Below are 24,612 nucleotides of genomic sequence, written 5' to 3' on the forward strand. Positions count from 1 at the left end.
AAATTAACTGAAGTTAACTATTATTTCTCCCAAATTTCTGATTAAAATATTAGAGAACTGAAATAAAATGTAAAATAATGGTATAATAAACAAAATATCTAATAAAAGGCAGAAGTGGATAGACATTTAGGCTGACTGATGTCAGGTTTAGACAAGGTCATTTGGGATATAGTGACAATGGGTAGAAAACAGAAAGGAGGTGAAATACCCCAGAACATAGGCAAAAATGAAAATTTTTTTAAAATTAGGAATTAGTAGGGAGCCTAAGTGAGGAGAATGCACCATGCCCACTGTAAAGGAGGTAGCCACTACTCATTCCAAGAAATTCTTGCCATGAGGGAATGCCAACTAAGTCTTGCAAGATCTTTAAATTGCTAGCATAGAAACTGGAGTTTATTTGTTTCATTTTGTCTTGAGATGGGGATCTCACTGTTGTCCAAGCCAGTTTCAAACTCCTGGGCTCAAACAATCCTCCTGCCTCAGCCTTCCAAGCAGGCATTCGCTGCCATGCCTGGTTGGAATTTCCTTGAAATTTCTCAATTTCTTTCAAAGTTTTAATTGTGGTAAAATACACATAAGACTTACCATCTTAAGAATTTTCAAGTGCACATTTCAGTAATGATAAGGATATTACTTTGCTGAACTTCTAATCTCCAGAAGTTTTTCATCTTGCAAAACAGAACCTCTACATCCACTAAGTAATAACTCCTCTTTTCCCCTCTCCCCAGCCCCTGGCAACCATTATTTGACTTTCTGTTTCTATGAATTTGATTACTCTAGATACTTCATATAAAGAAAGTCATATAATATTTGTCCTTTTAAATTTTTTTTTTTTAGTTGTAGACATACACAATACCTTTATTTTAAAAAAAGTACTTTCAGTTGTATATGGACATGATATCTTTATTTTTTATTTTTTAATGTGGTGCTGAGAATTGAACCCAGAATCTTACACATGCTAGGCAAGTGCTCTACCACTGAGCTGCAACCCCAGCCCTCTTTATTTTATTTATTTGTTGTTTTTTGTTTGTTTTGGGTGCTGGGGATTAAACCCAGGGCCTTGTGCATGGGAGGCAAGCACTCTACCAACTGAGCTACATTCCCAGCCCTATCTGTTTTTATGTGGTGCTGAGGATCAAACCCAGTGCCTGACACATGCAAGGCAAACACTCTACAAATTGAGCTACAACCCCAGCTCAATATTCATCCTTTTTGACTAGTTTATTTGACTTTGCATGTGTCGTGTGTCAGACTTTCCTTCCTTCCTTATTTTATTTTTTATTTTTGGTAGTACTGGACATTGAACCCAGGGTCATTGAGCTACATTATATCCCCAGCCCTTTTTATTTTTTTGTTTTGAGACAGAATCTTGCAAAGTTGCTAGGGCCTTGCTAAGCTGCTGAGACTAGCCTTGAAGTTGTGATTCTCTTGCTTCAGCCTCCCGAGTCACTGGGATTACAGGTGTATGCCACCATGCCCAATAAAGAATATCTTTCCTTTTTAATGCTGAATAATATTTCAAAACCATATTTTGTTTATCTATTTCTGGTCAATAGATACTTGGGATGCCCTACCACTTGACTATTGTGGAATCATGCTCTGCTATGAACATGCATATGCAAATATTTCTTTGTAATCCTGTTTTCAATTCTTTTGACTAAATATCCAGAACCACATTTTTTAAAAATAGCTTTGGTTTTTTTTTTTTTTTGCCCACTTAAAGTATACAATTCAATTATTTTTATATATTCACAGATATATACAACCATCACCATGGTCACTTTTAGAACAACATATCTCACTTCAAAGCTGTACTCATTCAGCTGGATGCAGTGACACACACCTGCAATCCCAGGTTTTTGAGAGGCTGAGGCAGGAGGATTGCCCAGGGGCCATCCTGGGCTTGTAGCTAAGCCCTGTCTCTTAACATAAAAACAAAAATCTGGAAGGATACCCTTTAACTGCTGCTGTCCTATCTCCTCTATCTCCCTAAGCAACAACTAATCTACTCTCTGTCCCTATTGATGTCCTATTCTGGACATTGCATGTGAATGGATGTGAGTGGAATTGCATAATACATGGTTTGGTGAATGCTTTCTTTCATATGGCATACTGTTTTCATGGTCCAGACATGTTGTAACATGTATCACTATTTCATTCCTTGTTACAGATGAGTTAGAGTCTTACTGTATAGATGTGTTTTTGAGTGATATCATTTAAGTCAAATGGTTTTAAATATCCCACATAAGCCAGGAAGAAATATCTGCAAAAACCCCAGTCTGCAACTTTCTGTTAGGTGACATTAAACTAATGTCACCTAACAGAATTATAAAGTAGAATAACAAAAGAGCAATTAGAGAAGGCATGCAGGCAAACACTGGGAGAAGAAAACATTAAAAAACCAAGAGAGACACAGACCTGGACAGACCAATATAGTCCATTCTGTTAGTAGGCTCCAGGGCAGCCTGGAGACAAAGCAGGCTCTTTTCTCTTAGGTGTGGGCTACCTGTCCTCTTCAGCTTTAATCAATAAAATCTTGTGCATTGTTAGTTGTGACCAAACCTAGAATGAGTACTTCCTAGTGTGAGACAAACAACTAAATTGTATACGATTTGTAAAAACCCTAGCAGAGTTAAAGAGTTTGTGGACATACTAGCTTCTGTCCATGTGTCCTGGAAACACTCAAGGGCCCAGAGAGCTAAGTATTCTATTTTATTCATCCTACCTCTCACCAGATGACAACATCCAAGCCTTACAAAAGTGTAATGAATGACTCAATGTTGTGTCAACATGACCAGGCTATAGTGCCCAGATATTGTCTCAAACATAATTCTGGATGTCTTTGTGATGGTAATTTTTTTGGACGAGATTAATGTTTAAATTAGTGCATTTTGAGTAAAGCAAACTGCTCCTTGTAATGTGATGGGCCTTATCTAAACACTTCAAGGTCTTAAAGACTGGCTTCCAGGGCTGGGTTTGTGGCTCAGTGGTAGAGCACTTGCCTAGCATGAGTGAGGCACTGGATTAAATTCTCAGCACCACACATAAATAAATAAAATAAAGGTCAATTGAGAACAACAACAACAAAAAGACCGGCTTACTCTCCAGTTCCCAGTCCAGTAAGAAGGCTTTCTGCCAGCTGGCCCTCAGACTTAGATCACAACACTGGCACCGACCTGGATCTCTAGCCCGCCAACCCACCCTGTAGATTTTGAACTTGCCACCCTCCATAATCATGTGAACCTATTTCTTGAGAGCTTGTTTGGAGGTTCTAGCAGGAAAATGCAACTACTCCTATACTCTTGATGGAAGAACAGTCCTCCTCTATGGGGGAAGGTCCTCTTGGACCCAGCACTCAGCTTTGGGAGGGATGCACATGGGACAGAGAAGAAGGAAGGAGACACCCACCTCAGTCAGCCAGATCAGCCAAATTAACCCTGGTGATCAATGGGGTGACAGATGTCACAGCCAGATTGCCCCCACATCCCTTGTGAACATATTCCTACCAAGAGCAGATGAGATCAGGCAAGCTCAGGGTGGTATGACCATCCATGTGAATCTATTTCTTAAAATAAGTCTTTCTTTGTAAATGCATATCTTATTGGTTCTGTTTCTCTGGAGAATCCTAGTACAGCTAATGAGTGTTTACTTTTTCAAAGGAAGGAATGGGCACTAACATTTTTATTATGCATTTATTATTGCCTTGTAGTTATACATAGTAGTCAGTTTCATTGTGATGTATTCATACTGGGCAATTTCATTCCCCAGTATTTTCCTCCCTTCCCCTGAGTCCCTTCCTTTCTTGTTCTTCCTTTTATTTATTTACTTTTTAAAAATGGGGGCTGGGATTGTGGCTCTTTGGTAGCGTGCTCGTGAGAGGCACTGGGTTCAATCCTCAGCACCATATAAAATAAACAAAATAAAGGTATTGTGTCCAACTACAACTAAATATATATGTATAATTGGTATATTATAATTATACATACAATTTTAATTGGTATATTATAATTAAACATAAAATGGGATTCATTGTGATAGATTCATACACACAAAGCAAAATTAATCAATTTCCATTCCACTGTTCCTCCCCTTTCCAACTCCTCCTCTCTCCTCCTCAGTCCCCTTCATCTACTCTACTGTTCTTTTTTCTATTTTCATGATATCCCCTTTTAAAAAAATCCTTATCTCTCTCTACCTTCTCCATGTAAGAGAAAATATTCAACCCTTGATTTTCTGCACCTGACTTATTTCACTTAGCATGATGTTCTCCAATACTATCTATTTACCAGCAAATGACATAATTTTTTTCTTCTTTATTTGCAGCACAGTTCATAATAGCCAAGTGACAGAGCCAGCCTAGATGTCCATCAACAGATGAATGGATATAGAATATGTAATATATATGCATATGACACATATATAACATATATGTGTGTGTGTTCTACCCAGCCATAAAGAAGAATGAAATGATGGCATTAACATAATTAACATAAGTGTCAAGCATTTTACTTTCTTATTACCAATAACTTAACATATTTTTTTCTTTTTACAAAGGCAACATATATCCCTCAAAGAAAATTTAAAAAACAGATAAGCATAGAAAACTAAAAGTCAATATATTTCATTGCCCAAAGTAGATAACCACTGGCAAAATCTTTTTTTGTGTGTGTGTGGCTTTTTTATTCTTTTAATATTTTTTTAGTTGTCAATGGACCTTCATTTTATTTATTTATATGCAGTGCTGAGAATCAAATCCAGGGCCTCACACATGCTAGGTAAGTGCTCTACCACTGAGCCACAATCCTAGTCCTCTTTGTGGCTCTTTATATCTTTCATATTTACTTCATTCTTTTGTTCCATTGAATATAGATAAACATATTACCATGTCGATGAAGATTAATGTACATTTTTGATGGCTTTATATATTCCATTGCATGGGTACACTATATATTTTAACTTTTTATTGACATTTAGGTGTTTTCCAATACTTTGCATTATAAGCAACATTACAGTAAATGTCCTCATATAAAATACCTTTGCAAATATATTTCCTTAAAATAGAAGGAATTCCTAGAAGTAGAAATGCTGAGTCAAAGGTTATGGCTTTTGACCCGTGAAGCCAGACTGCCTTCCAAAAAGATATTAATTTACACTTTCACCAGCAGTGTCTGCCTTCTGCATGTTTCCATCACTAGGGACTGTATTTTTTGTAATTAAAATATACTTTTTATACATAGAAAATTGTACAAATTACAAAGACATGGTTCAATGGATCTTAAAACTTGTGGTGAAATACACATTACATAAAATTTACCATTTTATGCATTCATGTTGTTGTGCAACCATCACCATCATTCATCTCCAATACTGTTTTCAACTTGCAAAATTGAAGCTCTGTACTCAGTAAATGATAAATCCCCTCTGCTCAATAAATTTTTAAAACAAAAACAGCTCCCAGTTTAATAAATAAAATATTATCAGCCCCCCAAATATCCCTTAAGGATCTCCTTTCAATAAATATCCCCACACACAAGAGGGTAACTTCTAATTCAAACTTTTTCTAGTTTTGCCAGTTTGGTAGAGTAATTGTATCTTGCTATCATCTTAATTTCTTTGAATTATTTTAGAAGGCCCAACTATATAAAACATAGTTATTGACCACTTGCATTTCTTCCTCAGGAATTGTTATTTGGTTATCTTATTTAATTCTCACACATACACACATGCACACACACAAAAAAAAAAAAAACAATAAGGGAAAATTAATGAAACCAAGTGTTGCTTCTTTGAAGCGATTGATAGCACTGAGGGACTGGGGCTGTTGCTCAGTGGTAGATTGCATACTTAGCATGCACAAGGCCTTAGATTCAATCTCAACACCAAAAACAAAACAAAATAAAATTGACAAATCTGGAGCTAGATTCATTAAGAAAAAAAAAAAACTCAAATAACTAAAATCAAAAGAGAGACACTACCACCAGTTTTATGGAAAGAAAAGGGATTATCAGAGAACACTATAAATAATTACATGCCAATGAATTGGATAATCTAAATGAAGTGCACAAGTTCCCAGAAACACACAGCCTACCAAGACTGAATCATAAACAAATAGAAAATGTGAGCAGACATGTTACTGCTAAGAAAATTGAATCAATAATCAAACATCTTCCAACAAAGAAAGCTCAGGACTGATGTCTTCACTGGAGAGTTACACCAAATATTTAGAGAAGAATTAACACCAATCCTACTCAAATGCTTCCAGAAAATTGAAAAGGAGGAATACTTCCTAACTTATTCTATAAAGTCAGCATTGCCCTGATACTAAAGCTAGAAAAGGCACTAGGAGGAAAAACAAAACAAAACAAAACTACAGACCATAATTTATGAACATTGTTGCAAATTTCTCAACAAAAATACTAGCAGACCAAATTCAGCAGCATATTAAAAGGATTATACATCATGACTAAGTGAAATTCATTCCTTGAAGGCAAAGCTAATTTAATATGTGAGGGCTGATTTATAACTCAGTGGTAGAGCACTTGCTTAGCATGTATGAGGCACTGGGTTCAAATCTCAGCAACACATTTAAATAAATAAGTAAATGAAGGCCCACTGTCAAACAAAAAAATTTTTTAAATGTATGTATGTATGTATGTGTGAATATATATATATATATACATATATATATATATATGAAAGTTAATCACTCTAAAATACCACATAAGTGGAATAAAGGAGGAACATGATCATCTCAATTGATACGTAAAATCATTTGACAAATTTCAACATTTTTATGATTAACAACACTTAACAAACAAGGAATGCGAGAAAATTGCCTCTACATAATAATGGCCATATATGAAAATCTACACTCAGTATCATACTCAGTATGAAAGACTGGCAACTATTACTTATTTATTATTTATTTATTTTGAGAGCAGAGGATAGAACAGGGAATGTAACTCTGTGGTAAAGCACCCCTGGGTTAAGTCCCCAGTACCCAAGAACCAAGGCTTGCATGACAGACAAGTGCTCTACCACTGAATTAAACTCCAGCCCATGCTTTTCATTTGATATCAGAAGAAAGACAAGGATGCCTGCTTTTGCCACTTAAATACATCATTGTAATGGACTCCTAGCCAGAGCAATTGAGCAAGAAAAAGGCATTTAAAATATCATCAAATATCATTTAAAATTATTTATTACTTTTTTAGTTGTAGATGGACACTACACCTTTATTTTGTTTGTTTATTTTTATGTGGTGCTGGGGATCAAACTCAGTGCCAAACGCATGCTAGGCAAGCGCTCTACCACTGAGCTACAACCTGGCCCCCCCATTGCTTGTATTCTTGATAATTGCCATTCTAACTGGAGTGAGATGAAATCTTAGACTAGCTTTGATTTGCATTTCTGTAATTGCTAGAGATGTTGAACATTTTTTCATAAATTTGTTGATGGATTGTATTGTTATGCTCAAATTCCGGGACCCCCAAAAGACCACCAGAGACCAAGATTGATGTAAACATCAAAGAGGTGTTTATTGCGAGCTAGCTCGGTCCTCCGCGCGCACACACCAAAACTGGTGACGCTGAGAGGCCCCGAGCCCAGGGTTTGCAGCAGCTTTATACACTCTTTAGAGAAGGCAGGGACCCCCCACATATGTCATAGCATCTCTTAGCAAATCATCACACACCTCGGGAAAATCAAATAACAACTCTAAAACATGATTAGTACATTCACTGGCGGGAACAAGTTGGGTAAAGGTGATTGGTTACTACAAAAGGGGTATTCATTTGAACTGATTGGTTTAAGCCAAAAGGGGTGTACGTGCTGAACTACATGGTTTCCCAATACGTTATTGACCACCATAAACTACTGGGAGGCTCATCTGGCATCCCAGGTATTTCCCTGTCTCATGCTGATTGGTGGCTGCTAGGGGGTTGCTATGGATCCCCACCTAGCCTGAGTCAGGGACACCTGGCGCAGCAGATCTCTCCTGTTATTTGTAGAAAAACAACTTAGCAGGGTGGGAATGTGCCTAGGAGTGCTCTGTGGGTCTTTCCAAGGACAAAGGTGATGTCCCTTCCTTGGACAGGCTTTGCTCTGAGGTAGAGGCTGGTTTTTCAGTATTTCTTCTTCTGTGAAGCATCTGTTCAGTTACTTAGCCCATTTATTCATTGGTTGTTTTTTGTTTTTGTGTGAGTGTGGTTTTCTTTTTTATGTTAAGTTTTTTGAATTCTTTATATATCCTGGAGATTAATGCTCTATCTGAGGTGCATGTGGTAAAGATTTTCTCCCATTCTGTAGATTCTCTCATATTATTGATTTGTTTCCTTTGCTGAGAAGAAGCTTTTAGTTTGAATCCATCCATTTATTGATTCTTTTTTATATATAATTTTTTTATTTGTAGATGGACATAATACCTTTATTTTATTTGTTTATTATTTGTATGTGGTGCCGGGGATCTAACCCAGTGCCTCATGCATGCAAGGCAAGGGCTCTACCACTGAACCACAACCCTGGCCTTTATTGATTCTTAATTCTACTTCTTGTGTTTAGGAGCCTTGTTCAGGAAGTCAGATCCTAGGCTGAGTGGTGAAAATTTGGGCCTACTTTTTCTTCTATCAGGTGCAGAGTCTCTGTTCTAGTGCTTAAGTCTTTGATCCTCTTTGAGTTGAGTTTCGCGCAGGATAAGAGATAGAGGTCTGATCTCATTTTGTCACATGTGAATTTCCAATTTTCCCAGAACAATTCATTAAATAGGCCATCTTTTCTCCAGTGAAAGTTTTTGGTGGCTTTATCTAGCATGAGATAACTGTATTTATGTGAGTTTGTCTGTGTCTTCTATTCTGTACCATTGGTCTGTTTTGGTGTCAATAGCATGCCATTTTTGTTACTATAGCTCTGTAATATAATTTAAGGTCTAGTAGTGTGATGCCTCCTGCTTCACTCTTCTAAACCCAAGGCCAACATCATTTTAAATGGAGAAAAATTGAAAGCATTCCCTCTAAAAACCAGAGCAAGACAAAGATGCCCTTTTTCACCACTTCTATTCAACATCATCCTTTTTTTTTTTTTTTTAAAGTTCCAGATTTTTATTTTACTCATGGAAATTTTCAGTACTTTGAAACAATGTATTTATCTGAAAATTTATGTTTTCAGGGTCCTCCCCACCATCAACATCATTATACTTCGGTCAATAATTCCACTGATATAAATAACAGAGAACTGCTCTTTCCAAGGTCTCTGTGTGTAACTGTGGTATGAGTTTTTGCTGTTATTCTACAGGTAATTCATGCACTGCCAGCTATGAAGGTGGTACTTCCTGCTTGTAATCCCAGCAATTTAGAGGCTGAGGCAGGGGGATATGTAAATTTGAGGCCAGATCTGTCTCCAGATAAAATAGGCTGAGGAATGTGGGAGGGTTTGCGGAGATGGTGGCTGAGGCTGGTTTAGCCTATACAGTCACTGGGATTACAAGCTTGTGTCACTGTGCACAGCTCTACACACTTTTTTTTTTTTTAATCAACATCATCCTTGAAACTCTAGCCAGAAGAATGAAACAGGAGAAAGAAATTAAAGGGATATTAATAGGAAAAGAAGAACTGAGATTATCACTATTTGCCAATGACATGATTCTATATTTAGAAGAAAAATTCCAAAAAAATTCCACCAGAAAACTTTTAGAACTAAAAAATGAATTCAGCAAAGTAACAGTATATAAAATCAACACCCATAAATCAAATACATTCCTATCTATCAGTGATGAATCTACTGCAAGAGAAATTAGGAAAACTACCCCATTCACAATAGCCTAAAAAATAAAATAAAATAAAATGCTTGGAAATCAATCTAGCAAGAGAGGTAAAAGATCTCTACAATGAAAACTATAAAATACTAAAGAAAGAAATTGAAGAAGACTTTAGAAGATGGAAAGATCTCCCATGCTCCTGGAGAATTAATTATCAAAATGGCTGTACTACCAAAAGCATTATACAGATATAATGCAGTTCCCACTGAAACCCCAATGACATTCTTCATAGAACTAGAAAAAGCAATCACAAAATTCATTTGGAAAAATAAGAAACCTAGAATAGCCAAAGCAATCTTTAGCAAGAAGACATAACTGCATATTAAAGTATGGTTAAAAAAATAAATTTTACTGTTCACATTATGTATACTTTACCACAATAACAAAAGTACAGAGAATTAAACAAATTTCCCATTTTATGGATGAAAAAATTAAGGCATATGAAGTTTCAAGTGATTTTACACAGCTAAAAATTCGAAGTGATATTAAAATAGAAGGCTTTTAACACCAATATTTATGTACCTTCTGATATATCAGTGTCTAAGTAAAATTAGATAGAGCAAAATGTATAAGCCTAAAGTGTACAATTTAAAGAGTTTCAATAAATTTATATACTTATGGAATCACCACCCTAGTCAAGATAAAACACATTTTCATGAACATGGAGAACATCTTCATGTTCTCGTCCTCTCAATCCCCATTGCCTATACACAACTGTTGTTCTGATTTCTAACACCCATACATAATTTTTAACTGTTCCTTAACTTCATATAAATGGAATCTTCCAGAATGTACTTTTTAGTGTCTGACTCTTGACTTTTTGGCTCAACATATATTTTTAAAAATATTTATTTTTTAGTTGTAGTTGGACACAATACCTTTATTTCACTTATTTATTTTTATGTGGTGCTGAGGATTGAACCCAGGTCTCTCTCATGCAAGGTGATCGCTCTACCACTGAGCCACAACCCCAGCCCTCAACATATTTTTGATATTCATTTAGGTTGCTACTTGGATCAGTAATTCATTCTCTTATTGCTGAATAATCTTCCACTTATAAATATGCCACAATTTGTTGATAGATATTTGGGTAGTTTTTAGTTGTTGGCTATTATGAATAAAGTGACTGTGAACATTTTACACAAGTCTTTGTAAGGATATTTTCTTTTTTGTAATTTTGAGATTTTTTTTTCATTTGAAAGTAATTTTAAATGCTATTAAATTTATAAATACACTAATTTAAATGCCCAATTCTATTTATCTAACACACACATTACAAATATACAATATCTCTTCTCTCCACATATCAGTGCCCATTCATGACATGATTTGGAAATGGGAATAGATTTCCCTTAAAGCCAAATCATTAGTTGTTTCTTTACAACTTTAGCAAAATTTATGACAAAAAAAAATAAACAATGATCTTCTTAACATGTTAACTAACAAGGAAACACTGCATTTTAAAAAAATTTCTGTACTAAGATGTAGAAAAACTCAACTATGCAAATATTGAAATTTTAAAGATTATTTAATTTGGGGGCTGGGTTGTGGCTCAGTGATAAAGTAGTTTCCTAGCATGTGCAAGGTCCTGGGTTCGATCCTCAGCACCACATAAAAATAAATAAATTAATTAATTAATTAAATAAAGGTATTGTAGATAACTACAACTAAAAATAAATATTTTTTAAAATTATTTAATTTTTTATTCCTTGTACCACTACCACAGTTTTCAGGGTAATATATCTGATGTAATAAAAAGAAAAAACTACAGTAGATGAAAGACCTCAGGAAAGTGCATCTATGTATTTGATACCACAATGCATTAATCAATAGCTATACTTTTTTGCAAACCACGTCTATAATCCTGAACAAGAAGGGCTTTTATATTTAGGCTTCAGTAACTTTTTGTTTGTTCATTTTTCTTTTCTTTCCATCTTTTGCAAGTCTGTAGCTCCAGCTCCTAGAAGAATATCTGCTGGTTTATAGTAGGTGCTCAATAAATAATAATAATAATTATTATTTTTTAAAGAGAGAGAGAGATGGGGCTGGGGATGTGGCTCAAGCGGTAGCACGATCGCCTGGCTTGCGTGCGGCCCGGGTTCGATCCTCAGCGCCACATACAAACAAAGATGTTGTGTCTGCCGAGAACTGAAAAATATATATTAAAAAAAAATTCTCTGTCTCTCTCTCTTTAAAAGAGAGAGATTTTAATATTTTAATATTTATTTTTTAGTTTTCGGCAGACACAACATCTTTGTTTGTATGTGGCGCTGAGGATCGAACCCGGGCCTCATGCATGCCAGGCCAGTGCGCTACTGCTTGAGCCACAAGCCCAGCCCCAACAAATAATTATTGAAGGGCTGGGGTTGTGGCTCAATGGTAGAGCACTTGCCTCGCACATGTGAGGCCCTGGGTTCGATTCCCATACCACATAAAAATAAATAAATAAAATAGAGGTATTGTGTCCATCTACAACTAAAAAAATAAATATTTTTTAAAAAATAATTATTGAATGAATAACAAATGTTCATTATTATCACTATAATTCCAAATATTCTTCATCTTAGTTTCTTATTGGTACTTAATCACCCATGATTTGGGAGATTACATCTTTTAGTTTCTCCTATATGTTTACTGATCTATAAACATGTACATATTTCTTCAAGAAACTGTTGGAGTTTGGATGTGAGGAGTCTTCCAAAAGCTCATGTGTGAGACAATGTAAGAATGTTCAGAACTGAAATGATTAGATTGTGAGAGCTGTAACCTAATAGGTGAATTAATCTACTTGAATGGATTAACTGGGTGGTGAATGTAGGCAGATAGGGTGTGGCTGGAGGAAGTAGGTCGGTGGGGGCATGCTTTTGGGGTTTATACTTTGTCCCTGGCACCTGTTTCTCTGTCTCTGCTTCCTGGTTGTCAGAAGGGAACAGCTTTCCTCTGTCACGCCCTTCTACCCTGATGTTCTGCGTCACTCCAGTCCTAGAGCTCTGGAGCAGGTTGACTGGACTGAATCTCTGAAACTGTGGTCCAAACAAAATCTTCCCTCCCCTACACTGTCCTTGTCAGGTCTTTTGGTCACAGCAATGAAAAGCTGACTAAAGCAGAGACCCTGCTATCTCTATGTAATTTGAGGAACTCCTTTTCTCCTGTAAAGACTACCTATCAACTTTAAATAGGTCGGATGCACAGATCTTAAGGTATTGAGGAAAACAACTCTGCTGGTGATGTGGAAGATGAGAGTTGAGACCAGTAAAGTGGAAGCTGCTACTGAAAGGGAGTAAGGACATAACAAAGGTAGCAGGAGGACGATGAGGAAATGAATTCTCAACCTTCTTCAAAACACAAGGTCACAGTTAGGCTCAGTGGCACATACTTGTAATCCCAGCTACTCAGGAACTGAATCAATGTTTTGTGCTGTGATCAAAATACCCAACAACAAATTGGAAGAGGATAAGCTGATTTGGGGCCCATGGTTTCAGTCCATGGGCCCAAGATGAATCAGAACATCATGGTGGAGGAAAGCTCTTCAGTTCATGCCAGCCAGGAAACAGAAAGCTGCAATAATTTTTTTCTGACTATGGGTCATAATTTCTTCTGTTATAGATTTTTTTAAATATTTTTTTTTAGTTGTAGATGGACATAATACCTTTATTTTATTTATTTAGGTGGTGCTAAGGATCAAACCCAGTACCTCATGCACACAAGGCAAGTGCTCTACCACTGAGCTACAACCCCAGCCCTGTGACAGATATTTAGAGTTCCTCTAATACATTTGGGACAGTTTTCTCAAGGTAATCTGCAGCTTTCCCAACATCTTCTCACTTTTCATCCTAAGAACTGTAGCCCTTTTCTGCTATTTTAAAAGCTTCTGGTACCACATCTACCACTTCTATCACCAAATCCATAACCACCCTATAGGACCCAGCCAGAGTTCTTCCACCCAAACTGCCATCCTTCATAGGTCTATCATTTGATTTCCATTGCCCTCTATAAATTTCCAAAATCATTATAGTTTCAATCACCACCAGAGTTACTACTGCCAAAATTCCCTCCTTCATTTAACCACCATATCTTCCTCCTCCACCACCACCATATCTACCACCTTGGTTTCCATATCCATTACCACCAAAGCCTCCTATAGCCTCCTTGGCTACCATAACCAGGACCACCACCTTAGTTGCCACCATCACCCCCTCCATAACTAACTCTGCTGCCACCACCTTCACCACCATATCCTCCTTTTCCATCAGAGTTTCCATCATGGCCAAAATCACCTCTACCACCTCCAAAGTTTCCTCCATGATCCATAAAGTTGCCAGATCCCCCTCCACAACCTCTTTGTGATCCAGCAGACTTGCATCTCTTGTTTAGAAAAGGCCTTTTTCGCTTCACTATTATGTCCATTAATAGTGTGGTATTTCTGAACAACAATTTGATCAACTGTATCATTGATCATCATAAGTGGCAAAAGCAGGCAGATCCACGACCTGAAGCATTGGAGGTGGTGAAGTCATAATAGCACTTCAAGTCTGCAATTAAAAAAAAAGGGGGGGGGGCCTCTGATAAAACTACATTGCAAAAAATGGGAAAGAAACAGAATGGCAAGATTAAAAAAGTTGAAGAGGCAGAGCCTGAAGAATTTTTGGTGGAAAAGGTACCAGACTGATGTACAGTGAATGGAAAGATGGAATGTTTCCTGAAGTGAAAGAGATTTACAGATGCTGCCAATATGAGGGAACCTGAAGAAAATTTAGATTGCTCAGAGTTAACTGAAGTATTTCTTTTTTTTTTTTTTTTGAGAGAGAGAGAGAGAAGAGAGAGAAAGAGAATTTTTTTTTTTAAGAAAGAGAGAGAGACAGAGAGAGAGAGAGAGAATTTTAATATTTATTTTTTAGTTTTCGGCGGACACAACATCTTTGTTTGTATGTGGTGCTGAGGATCGAACCTGGGCCGCACACACGCCAGGCGAGCGCGCTACCGCTTGAACCACATCCCCAGCCCCAAGAAAGAGAATTTTTTAATATTTATTTTTCAGTTTTTCGGTGAACACAACATTTTATTTTCTGTGGTGCTGAGGCTCGAACCCAGTGCCCCGGGCATGCCAGGCGAGCGCGTTACCGTTTGAGCCACATCCCCAGCCCTGAAGTATTTCTTAATCCTTAAAAAGCTGATAGAGGATACCTACCTCTCTCTGATTCACGATCACTGTGGTGTGAGCTGCTTCTCGCTTCCCTGCTCTCCTGCCATGATGTTCAGCCTCATGTCAAACCCTGGCCTCCTATGGACTAAGACCTCCGAAACTTTCTGCAGGCAGCTAGCAGCTGGACTGCAGAGCCCAGGACTCTTCTGAACAGAGGTGACAAGTAGGCACCAGAGGACCCTCCAAGAAGGACTCTCGGTGTTACCTGGTGCAGTATCTGTGTGTTTTACTAAACACGATCCAATGTAACACAAGTCTTGTGGATTTTGTCTCCTGAATATCATTGGAAATCCATTCCTTGATCCTGCTGCACCGTCACCATCCTGGCCACACATCAATGACTTTTCTATATCATAGAAGAAGCATATAAGCAGGGGCCTGACATCCACTTTTGGGTCCCCATCTCTCACATTTTTTTTTTAATAAATAAAGGTATTAAATGAAAAAAAAAGAAAGAAAGAGAAAATGATGGTACCAAAAGAAAATCTTTATTTGACAGTTAATCTGATGATAGCAAATCAAAGAAGGAAAGAGATGCCAGTGACAAACCAGAGGTCTTGATCCTGAACAAATAATTGGTGCCACAGACAGCAGTGGAGAATTGATGTTTCTCATGGCATGGAAAGATTCAAATGAGGAAGATGTGGAGCTGGCAAAAGAAGCAAATATGAAGTGTCCTCAAATTGTATAGAGAAGAGATACTAACTTGGCATTCTGTTTTTAAAAAAATATTTTATTAGTTGTTGATAGACTTTTATTTTATTTATTTATATGTGGTGCTGAGAATTTAACCCAGTGCCTCACTCATGCCAGGCAAGTGCACTACAGCTGAGCCCCAGCCCTAGCCCCTAACTTGGCATTCTTTTTTTTTTTTTTAAGAGAGGGAGAGACAATTTTAATATTTATTTTTTAGTTTTCGGCAGACACAACATCTTTGTTTGTATGTGGTACTGAGGATCGAACCCGGGCCTCAAGCATGCCAGGTGATCGCGCTACCGCTTGAACCACATCCCCAGCTCTAACCTGGCATTCTTATCCAGAAGATGAAGCTCAATAATTGTTTGCACTATTTTTTTTTTAAAAGAGAGAGAGAGGAGGGAGGGAGGGAGAGAGAGAGAGAGAAATTTTTTTTAATATTTATTTTTTAGTTTTCGGCAGACACAACATCTTTGTATGTGGTGCTGAGGATCGAACCCCGGCACGCATGCCAGGCGAGTGCACTACTGCTTGAGCCACATCCTCAGCCCCTTGTTTGCATTATTTATATATATATAATGTATCATATAATATATGTATAATATATATAAACTCTGGGTCTTGGTTTTGATTTACTAGTGTGAAAAAATAACTATATTCTCAAGTTTGACATGTTGGTTTTGAAAGTAGTATTGGGGGAATTGTTGGGTTTTATTTTTAGTTTTGCATCATAGCACTAGTTACTTTAAACAAATGTAGTTGCTTCCTTAAAAAAAAAAAAAAAAAAAAAAAGTACCTGTGTTTGCTGTGTGGGCCNAAAAAAAAAAAAAAAAAAAAAACAGCTGAGTGTGGGGGTGGCACTGTAATCCCAGTAACTCAGAAGGCTAAAGCAGAAGGATCACAAGTTCAAAGCCAGTCTCAACAACTTAGTGAGACTCTAAGCAATAGCAAGACCCTGTCTCAAAATAAATAAATTAATTAATTAAAAAGGCTGGGGATGTGGCTCAGTGCTAAAGCCCCTTGAATTTAATCCCCTACACTTAAAAAAAATTATAGAAGCAAATCCTCTTTTTTCCCCCATGTCAGATCAGGCGAGGTGGGCAGCGACCAAGGGAGGCAGATTTAAAAGGGCCGCTGAAGGAGGCTTTATTGAGATATCACTCCCGGGAGGGGACAGGAGAGGGTCTGAAGAGAAACCGCGTGGAAACTCAACCGGACTTGACTTTTATGGGGCTTACAGCAGGAAGGGAAGGGCTTGGGACAGGAAAAGGCGTTTTTAGGGTCCCTTGCCCCTTTAGAGTTGGTCAGGGGAGTTGGATGAACTCCAGGATTGGCCAGGGGGTCCTGCTGATTGACAGGCATTTCCGCAGGCATCTGATTGATGTTCCTTTCCCTTGCCGGCTGCTTTGTTCTAAGTCGTCCGCACCGACCTAACACCCCGTATTCCCTGTCCTCCACAAATTCTGTGGTCCCAATCTTGCCATACTTTTCAAAGTAATCTCTTGAACTGTAGATTCTTCTGTATCTTTTTTAATACCACTAACAAAATTTTTCTTCACTGTTAGATGGGCACCAGGCTTTATAGAATCCTCTCTAGAAAAAGCTCTCTTTGTTTCTACTCCACCTCCAGCACATTTTGCTACATCTACCTCTTCAACAGAGGAGTAGGTCACAGAACCAATGTCCCTAGAATGTGTTTTATTGTTGTTGTTTATTTTTTGTTTTGGGGGGGGTTGGAGGTTTCTCTCACTACAACAAAATCTGAGTGTACACCATCTCTCAAAATGTGCTCCCCTCTTTCCTTTAATCTTTTTTTGTAAACTGTTTTTTAAAAAATTTTTTAGTTGTAGATGAACACAATACCTTTCATTTTAATTATTTATTTTTATATGGTGCTGAGGATGAAACCCAGGGTCTCGCATGTGCTAGGCGAGAGAGCTCTACCACTGAGCTACAACTCCAGCCCTCTTCATTCTTTTTGTGGCACTGGGGATTGAACCCAGAGTGCTCTACTACAAGTTATATCAGTATTTAAATCTCTCAAAATGACCCAGGCTGGAGCTGGGTTGTAGCTCAGTGGTAGAACACCAGCCTAAAACATGTGAGGCATTGGGTTCAATTCTCAACATCACATATAAATAAATTAATTAATTAATTAAAGGTCTCATTGATAACTAAAAAAAACTAAAAAATTGCCCAGGCTAGCCTCTAACTTTAGCCTTGAACTGACAATCTATTGTCTTGTGTCAACCTCCTAGTAGCTGAGGCTAAAGGTGTGCACTACGGTGCTCATCCTCTTAAAATGTTCTCTTAAATGGCCATCTGTAATTTCAAAGCTCAGATCACCAGTGAACAGCTTCCCTTAACTGCTCCATTTCCTTTGGACCACGCCCCCACTCTTCCCTGCCCTAGGGGCACCTAACAGTAGAAGTCTGACTCTAGCTCACATTGAGACCAGAATGGCCTCTTCCAACTAGAGTTCAGCATGAGGCAGTCAGCAAGAGGACTGTATAATCTCTTCTCATGTGACTTGCTTCAGCCAATGGAATACTAGCGAATTTGATGCAAGATGTCTTGAAAAATTACCTAAGCGTTTTCTCATCTTCTCCTTAAACCTTGCCACTACCATGAGAACCAACCCAGTACAACCTGCTGGAAGAGCAGAGATCCTGGGGAGTGCACCCAAGTCATCCCAGCTGAGGCCATTCTAAACCAGCCAACCCCCAGTCCACCCAGCTGCCATTTATGAATAAGTCAGTAAGACTAGACTAGACTAGACCAGCTTAGACTCAATCAACAGAACTGTCAGATGAGTCATAGTTATGACAAATGAAAGGGACTCCTTTTCTGAGTTTTGAGAAGGCTCATCAGATAGTATTATTGTGGCAATAAATAATTCATAAACTTTTATCATTTTTTATTGTTACATGACAATATAAAAAATTATCAGAAATTCAGTAAATTTTTAAAAATACCAAAAATATATCATCTCATAGTTTTATGGGTTAGAAGTCTAGTAATAATTTATCAGGGTCTTCTGCTCAGGGTATTACCAGACTGAAATCAAGGTATCAACCAGAGCTGACTTCTTGTGAGGCTTGGGGTCCTCTTCCAAGTTCACAGGTTGTTGGTAAAATTCCTTTTTTATAGTTGTAGGACTAAGTTTCTCAGCTCTTAGCAGCCACCCACCATGCCCTGCCACAGCCCTCTCTATATCATGGCAGTTTGCTTCTTCAAGGCCAACAGGTGAGCCACTCTGGTACTTACAATCTCTCTGGCTTCTTCTATCTCTTATATCTAGGTCCTTTTTAAAAGAGCCAAACAATTAGGTCAGACTCACCTAGGATAATCCTTCTTTTGATTAAGATAAAGTCAACTAATTAGGGATCTATCACATCTCCAAAGTCTTCCTTCTTTTCCCATATGAGATGACCTAATCACAAGAGTCTATCTCATCATCAGTACAGGTCCTATTTATACTTAAGTGGAGGGAATTTTATAGAATGTGTCCCCCAAGGAATGGAAATCTTGAAGCCATTTTAGAACTCTGCTTACTATAATGTCCTAACTCAAGGTATGCAAATAATTTTTAAAGATAAATAAATATACTATCTGAAGGTAAGCATGATTTGTACATAAAACATAATTTAATTAGGCTTATCAAATTGGCCAAAGGAAGAAGAAAAGACTTGATTTTGGGAGGTGGCTGATAGAGAAGGGGGTCATTCTTTGGAAGGTACAATCTTTCTTTTTTTGGTCAATTTGTACCAATTTTTCAATCTTGTAAGTGAAATATTTGAGGGCTAGGAATGTAATCAGTGATAGAGTGCTTGCCTGGTATGTATAAGATCCTGGGTTTGATTCCCCAGCACCATTATAAAAAAAAATTAAATTAAAGTTTTGAAAAAGTAAAGTTTTAAACAGGAAAACTTCTTTAGAGCAAAGTAAAGACTAAATATTAAAGTACTTTGAAAGAGGGAAATGACACACATGCATAATTATTGGAAGAGACATAAAAATACTACCTGTTCATTTCTCTCACTTGGCATGGGCATCCATATGCAAAACAAAACGTGTGTTCATTCAAGTATAAGACATAATTCAAATGTGTTCATGTGATATTTTCTTGCCTAAAATCTGTAACACCAAGTGGTGAGTCTTTGCCTAAAATCATAGTATTAAAATATTCCTTTTTATAGCTGTTTTGTTTTGTACACAAGTGAAAAAGTCATACTAGGAGGAAAAAATAAGTCACTGACTAGAAAAATGGAAATTTTTTTTTTCAAGAGCCATTATGGCAAACAGTTGTTAAGTAAATAGCCATGAAGTAAGTTAAGTCTGTATTTCTGCCTCCTTAACTCCAGCTTCAAACTTCTTACTGTTGATTTACTATACCAATACATCCCGTGTCCAATCAATAGGACAATTGAGCTTCCATTTACTAAGCAGTCATGTGTGTCTGCTGAAGCTTTAGATGCACCATCTAATTTAAACCTTTTTACTGGATACTGAGCATGAAATTGAGGTTTAGAAAGGTGAAGTAAGGGCTGGGATTGTGGCTCAGTGTGGTGGAGTGCTCTCCTAGCACAGGCGGGACCCAGGTTCAAAACTCAGCACCACATAAAAATAAAGGCATTATGTTGTGTCCATTTACACCTAGGAAATAAATATATTTTTTAAAAAAGAGGTTTTTTTTTTTTTTTAAAAAAAAAGAAAGAAAGAAAGGTGAAGTAAACTTGCCCAAGGTCACATACCTAGGAATTAACAGAGTTGGGATTTGAACTCACCTATTCAAATCCAAAGCCATCCTCTTAGTGTCTTCTGGCCAGTTTAAAACTAGGTTGATACAGGGAAAAAAATACTGTTCCTAGAGTCCAGGACCAGCCTTCATTTAAATCTAGCCTCTGCCACTTGATAGCTGTTTAGTTTTGTTCAAGTTTTTAAATATCTCTGAGGCTATTTTGTCACCTATAAAAGAGGGATTGTAATTCCTAATTCATATGGCTGCTTTGTTTGTTTATGAATTAAAGAGTCTATGAAAATATATTTAGCAAAATTTAGTAAATTATAAGTGCACCCTCCATCAATGATAGGAGAATTGGGGCCTAAAACTCATAACCTCTCATTCCCCTTACCACCATTACATGTAAACCTACTTCTGTTTTTTTCCCCAGGGTTATGACACAGTTAGCCAATCTATCTGAAATTAAATCATCTTTCATTTCTTTTTCTTCTCTTCCTTTGAGCCCCATCACCTACACCTTCAAAATCATATCAGTTATCAAAACCAATTCATTCTGCCTTTGCAAGATCTCTCATATCTATCTCCTGCAGTCCAGTTCACTGCATCTGCCGTAGCTAAAACCCTCATCAACTATCATCACAACTATTTCTTCCCTTAATTATTTGAATAATAATTTTTAATAATAACACATATACCTGATGTGAAATTTTTGGTTTTGGGTTTTGGTGTTGGGGCTCAAACCCAGGGTCATGAATACTCTAAGCACAAGCACTACCACTCAGCACTCAGCAGCTATACCCTCAATGTCTGTCTGTCTGTCTCTCTCTCTCTCTTTCTCTCTACCTAGAGGTTAAACCCAGGGGTGCTTAACCACTGACCACAAATCCAGCCTTTTAAAATTTATTTTATTTTTGGTATCAGGGATTGAACTCAGGGGCACTCAACCATTGAGCAACATCCCCAGCCTATTTTGTATTTTATTTCGAGACAGGGTCTCACTGAGTTGCTTTTATTTAGAGACTGGATCTCACTGTGTAGCTTAGCGCCTTGTCATTGCTGAGGCTGGCTCTGAACTAGAGATTTTCCTATCTCAGCCTCCGGAACTGCTGTTATTACATGCGTGGGCCACGGCACCCAGCCCTTTTTATTTTTTGAGACAGGACTCACTAACTTGCTGAGGCTGGTGTTAAACTTGTGATCCTCCTGCCTCAGCCTCCTTAGTTACTGGGATTACAGGCATGTGCCACTCCGGCCAGCACCCCCAGCCTCTTGACATGAAATTTTTACAGTTACAAAAGGTTACACAATGAAAAGTAAATCTCTTTCCATTGTTGTCTCTACTACAGTGGAAGCCACTATTACAAGTCTCTGGTATATCTTACCCAATGCTACACATCTATCATGTACATATGCACACACATTTTTCTTAGATGATAGCATAAAATGCATGTTGTTTTCAACCCTATATTTTTCACTAACAATGTTTTGTTAATTGGAGATGATTCTGTATTAGAATCCACAAAACTAATTATTATTTTATTGTGCTGCTGGGAATCAAACCCAGGGCCTTGTGCATGTGAGCAAGCACTCTACCAGCTGAGCTATATCCCCAGCTGTGATTATTCTTTTCATTGACTTTATAGTGTGCCTTTATATGCATACCATAATATACTTAACCATTCTCTAAGAATTTTAGAGGGCCTCTTTTTTTTTTTTTGCAGTCAATATTCTTTTATGTCTCAGTATGTTTTTTTGCTACTATAACAGAGTACTGTACACTGGATAATTTATAAACAACAGAAGTTTATAAACTTACCATGCTGGGGGCTTGGAAGTTCAAGAGCTTGACACTAGCATCCAGTGAGAACCTTCATGCCACCTCATAACAGAAGGGCAAGCAAGCATGTGTGAGACAGAAGACGATCCAACTCATCCCTTTTTATCAGGAAACTGTTAACCAAAATAAGTAATCTACTCTCGACATAACATTAATCCATTCATAAGGGCAGAACCCTAATAACCTACCACATTTCAAGGGTCCCGTCTCTCAACATTTTTACAAGAGCAATTTAAAAATGTTTTAAGTATTTTTAGTTGTAGATGGACACAATACCTTTTTTTTTTAATATTTATTTTTTTATTATCGGCGGACACAACATCTTTGTATGTGGTGCTGAGGATCGAACCTGGGCCACACGCATGCCAGGAGAGCGCACTACCACTTGAGCCACATCCCCAAGCCCCGACACAATACCTTTATTTTTAAAATTTACTTATCTTTACCTGGTGCTCACATGTGCTAGGCAAGCATCCTACCACTGAGCCACAACTCCCGACCCAAGAGCAATTAAATTTCAACATGAGTTTAGAGGAGACATTGAAGCCATAGGGAAAAAACTATATATTTTATATATCATACACATATATTACATACATATTATATATCACACATATATATTGCATATATACAGGTAATTTTCAACAAATGTGCATGTTCTTTCTTTTCTTTTCTCCCTCTCTCCCTTTTTTTTTTTTTTCCAAAAGGATTTTGCTCTGTGGCCTAGGCTGGTTTCAAACTCCTGGGGTTCAAGCAATCCTCTGCCCTTAGCCTCCCAAGTAGCTGGGACTACAGGTGTGTGCCACCACCCCTATCTATGTGATATAAATTTCTGAGTGAAATTTCTTAGGATATACATATATATTATAAATATTGATAGATATATTTTGTAAAGGTCTGTACATCCTTTAGCTATGTATGAAAGTGACTATTTCTCTGCACTTTCATCAACAAAATATATTACCAGTCCTTTTCTTTTTTCTTTCTTTCTTTCTTCTTCTTCTTCTTCTTTTTTTTTTTTTTTTTAACTTTCAGCTTTTCTGTATACCACTTTGAGAATTATAAAAAAAAGTTCTGGTCATGTGGCACCTGGCAACTAAATCAGTGGTTATCAACCTCATTGATATCAGAATCCCTTTGCAATATAAAGTATAATATATATATATATATGCCAGGCTTCTGTTCTCGCGACTAAAAGGCTCAAGGGTCACTCCAGTTGAACTGGGCTGACTGGGCTGTGCAAAATAACCACACAAGAGACACAAATACCTTTTTGTTTGGGGTCGCTGTGATGGCTCCTCTGACCTTAAGGGTCTGCAGGAAGAGAGAGAGCAAGAGCATGTGCTGACCCCTTTTATTGAGAAGCTATTCAAATGAGGCAAGGGGTCAGGTTTCAGGGGGCTGAGTCTAGCTTCATGATGTCCACTGTCAGCAGGTTGACTGACACCTGGGTAGGCCACACCCAAGGGCACAGTAAGAGAAAGGAACACACACAAGGCACTTCCATGGAAGATTCTATCCTAAACAGGGCAAGGGGTTATATTACAAAGGAACAGGTGAGCATAGCTTCACTGATGGGGCTGCAGCAGGACACACCCATGCACAAGACACCGACCCTCGAACCCAAGAAGGGTGGGGAAAGTTCTGCCACATTTCTTCTACTGAGTGCCTCAGCACCCAGCCAGGGAGTGTGACTCAGTCACTTGCAAGGTTGGTCTCCCCCATATATATATTGACAATATATCCACTGACAATAAAAATACACACACACACACACACACACACTTATATTTGAAACTAAATCTGAAAAAGGTTAAAATATTTTCTGGAGCCAGGGGTGTAGCTCCGTGGTAAAGCATGCTTGAGCCCCTGGGTTAAGTCACTAGAACCAGAACCAAGAAATAAATAAAGTAAAAACTATATATATGTGTGTATATATAATTTTTAAAAACACACATACACACACAAGTACATGCATACTTCACATAAAATTGTACCAGTAATCAGGTACAGTTTTACAAGTGAACACCTGTAATCCTACTTACTCAAGAGGCTGAGGCAGAAGGATGGTATATATGAGGCCAGCCGGAGCAACTTAGAGTCTGTCTTAAAATAAAATAAAAAGAGGTGGGAATGTAGGTACGTGGTACAATGTTTGCCTTGCATGTGTAAGGTCCTGAGTTCAATTTTCAGTATAGAAAAAAATTATAGCAATTCTTGTGGTTTGAATGTGAGGTGTCCCCCAAAAGCTTATGTGTGAGAAGGTTCAGAGGGGAAATGATTGGGTTGGGAAAGCCTTAACCCAATCAGTGAATTAATCA

General features: G+C 37.7%; 1 pseudogene; it reads left to right on the forward strand.

Annotated features, from left to right (window-relative positions):
* Nucleotides 1-14,210: 14,210 nt before the first annotated feature.
* LOC107141515 lies at nucleotides 14,211-15,705 on the forward strand (annotated as a pseudogene).
* Nucleotides 15,706-24,612: the final 8,907 nt, after the last annotated feature.

This window comes from Marmota marmota, unplaced genomic scaffold, assembly GCF_001458135.2.
Source record: "Marmota marmota marmota unplaced genomic scaffold, marMar, whole genome shotgun sequence".
NCBI lineage: Eukaryota > Metazoa > Chordata > Mammalia > Rodentia > Sciuridae > Marmota > Marmota marmota.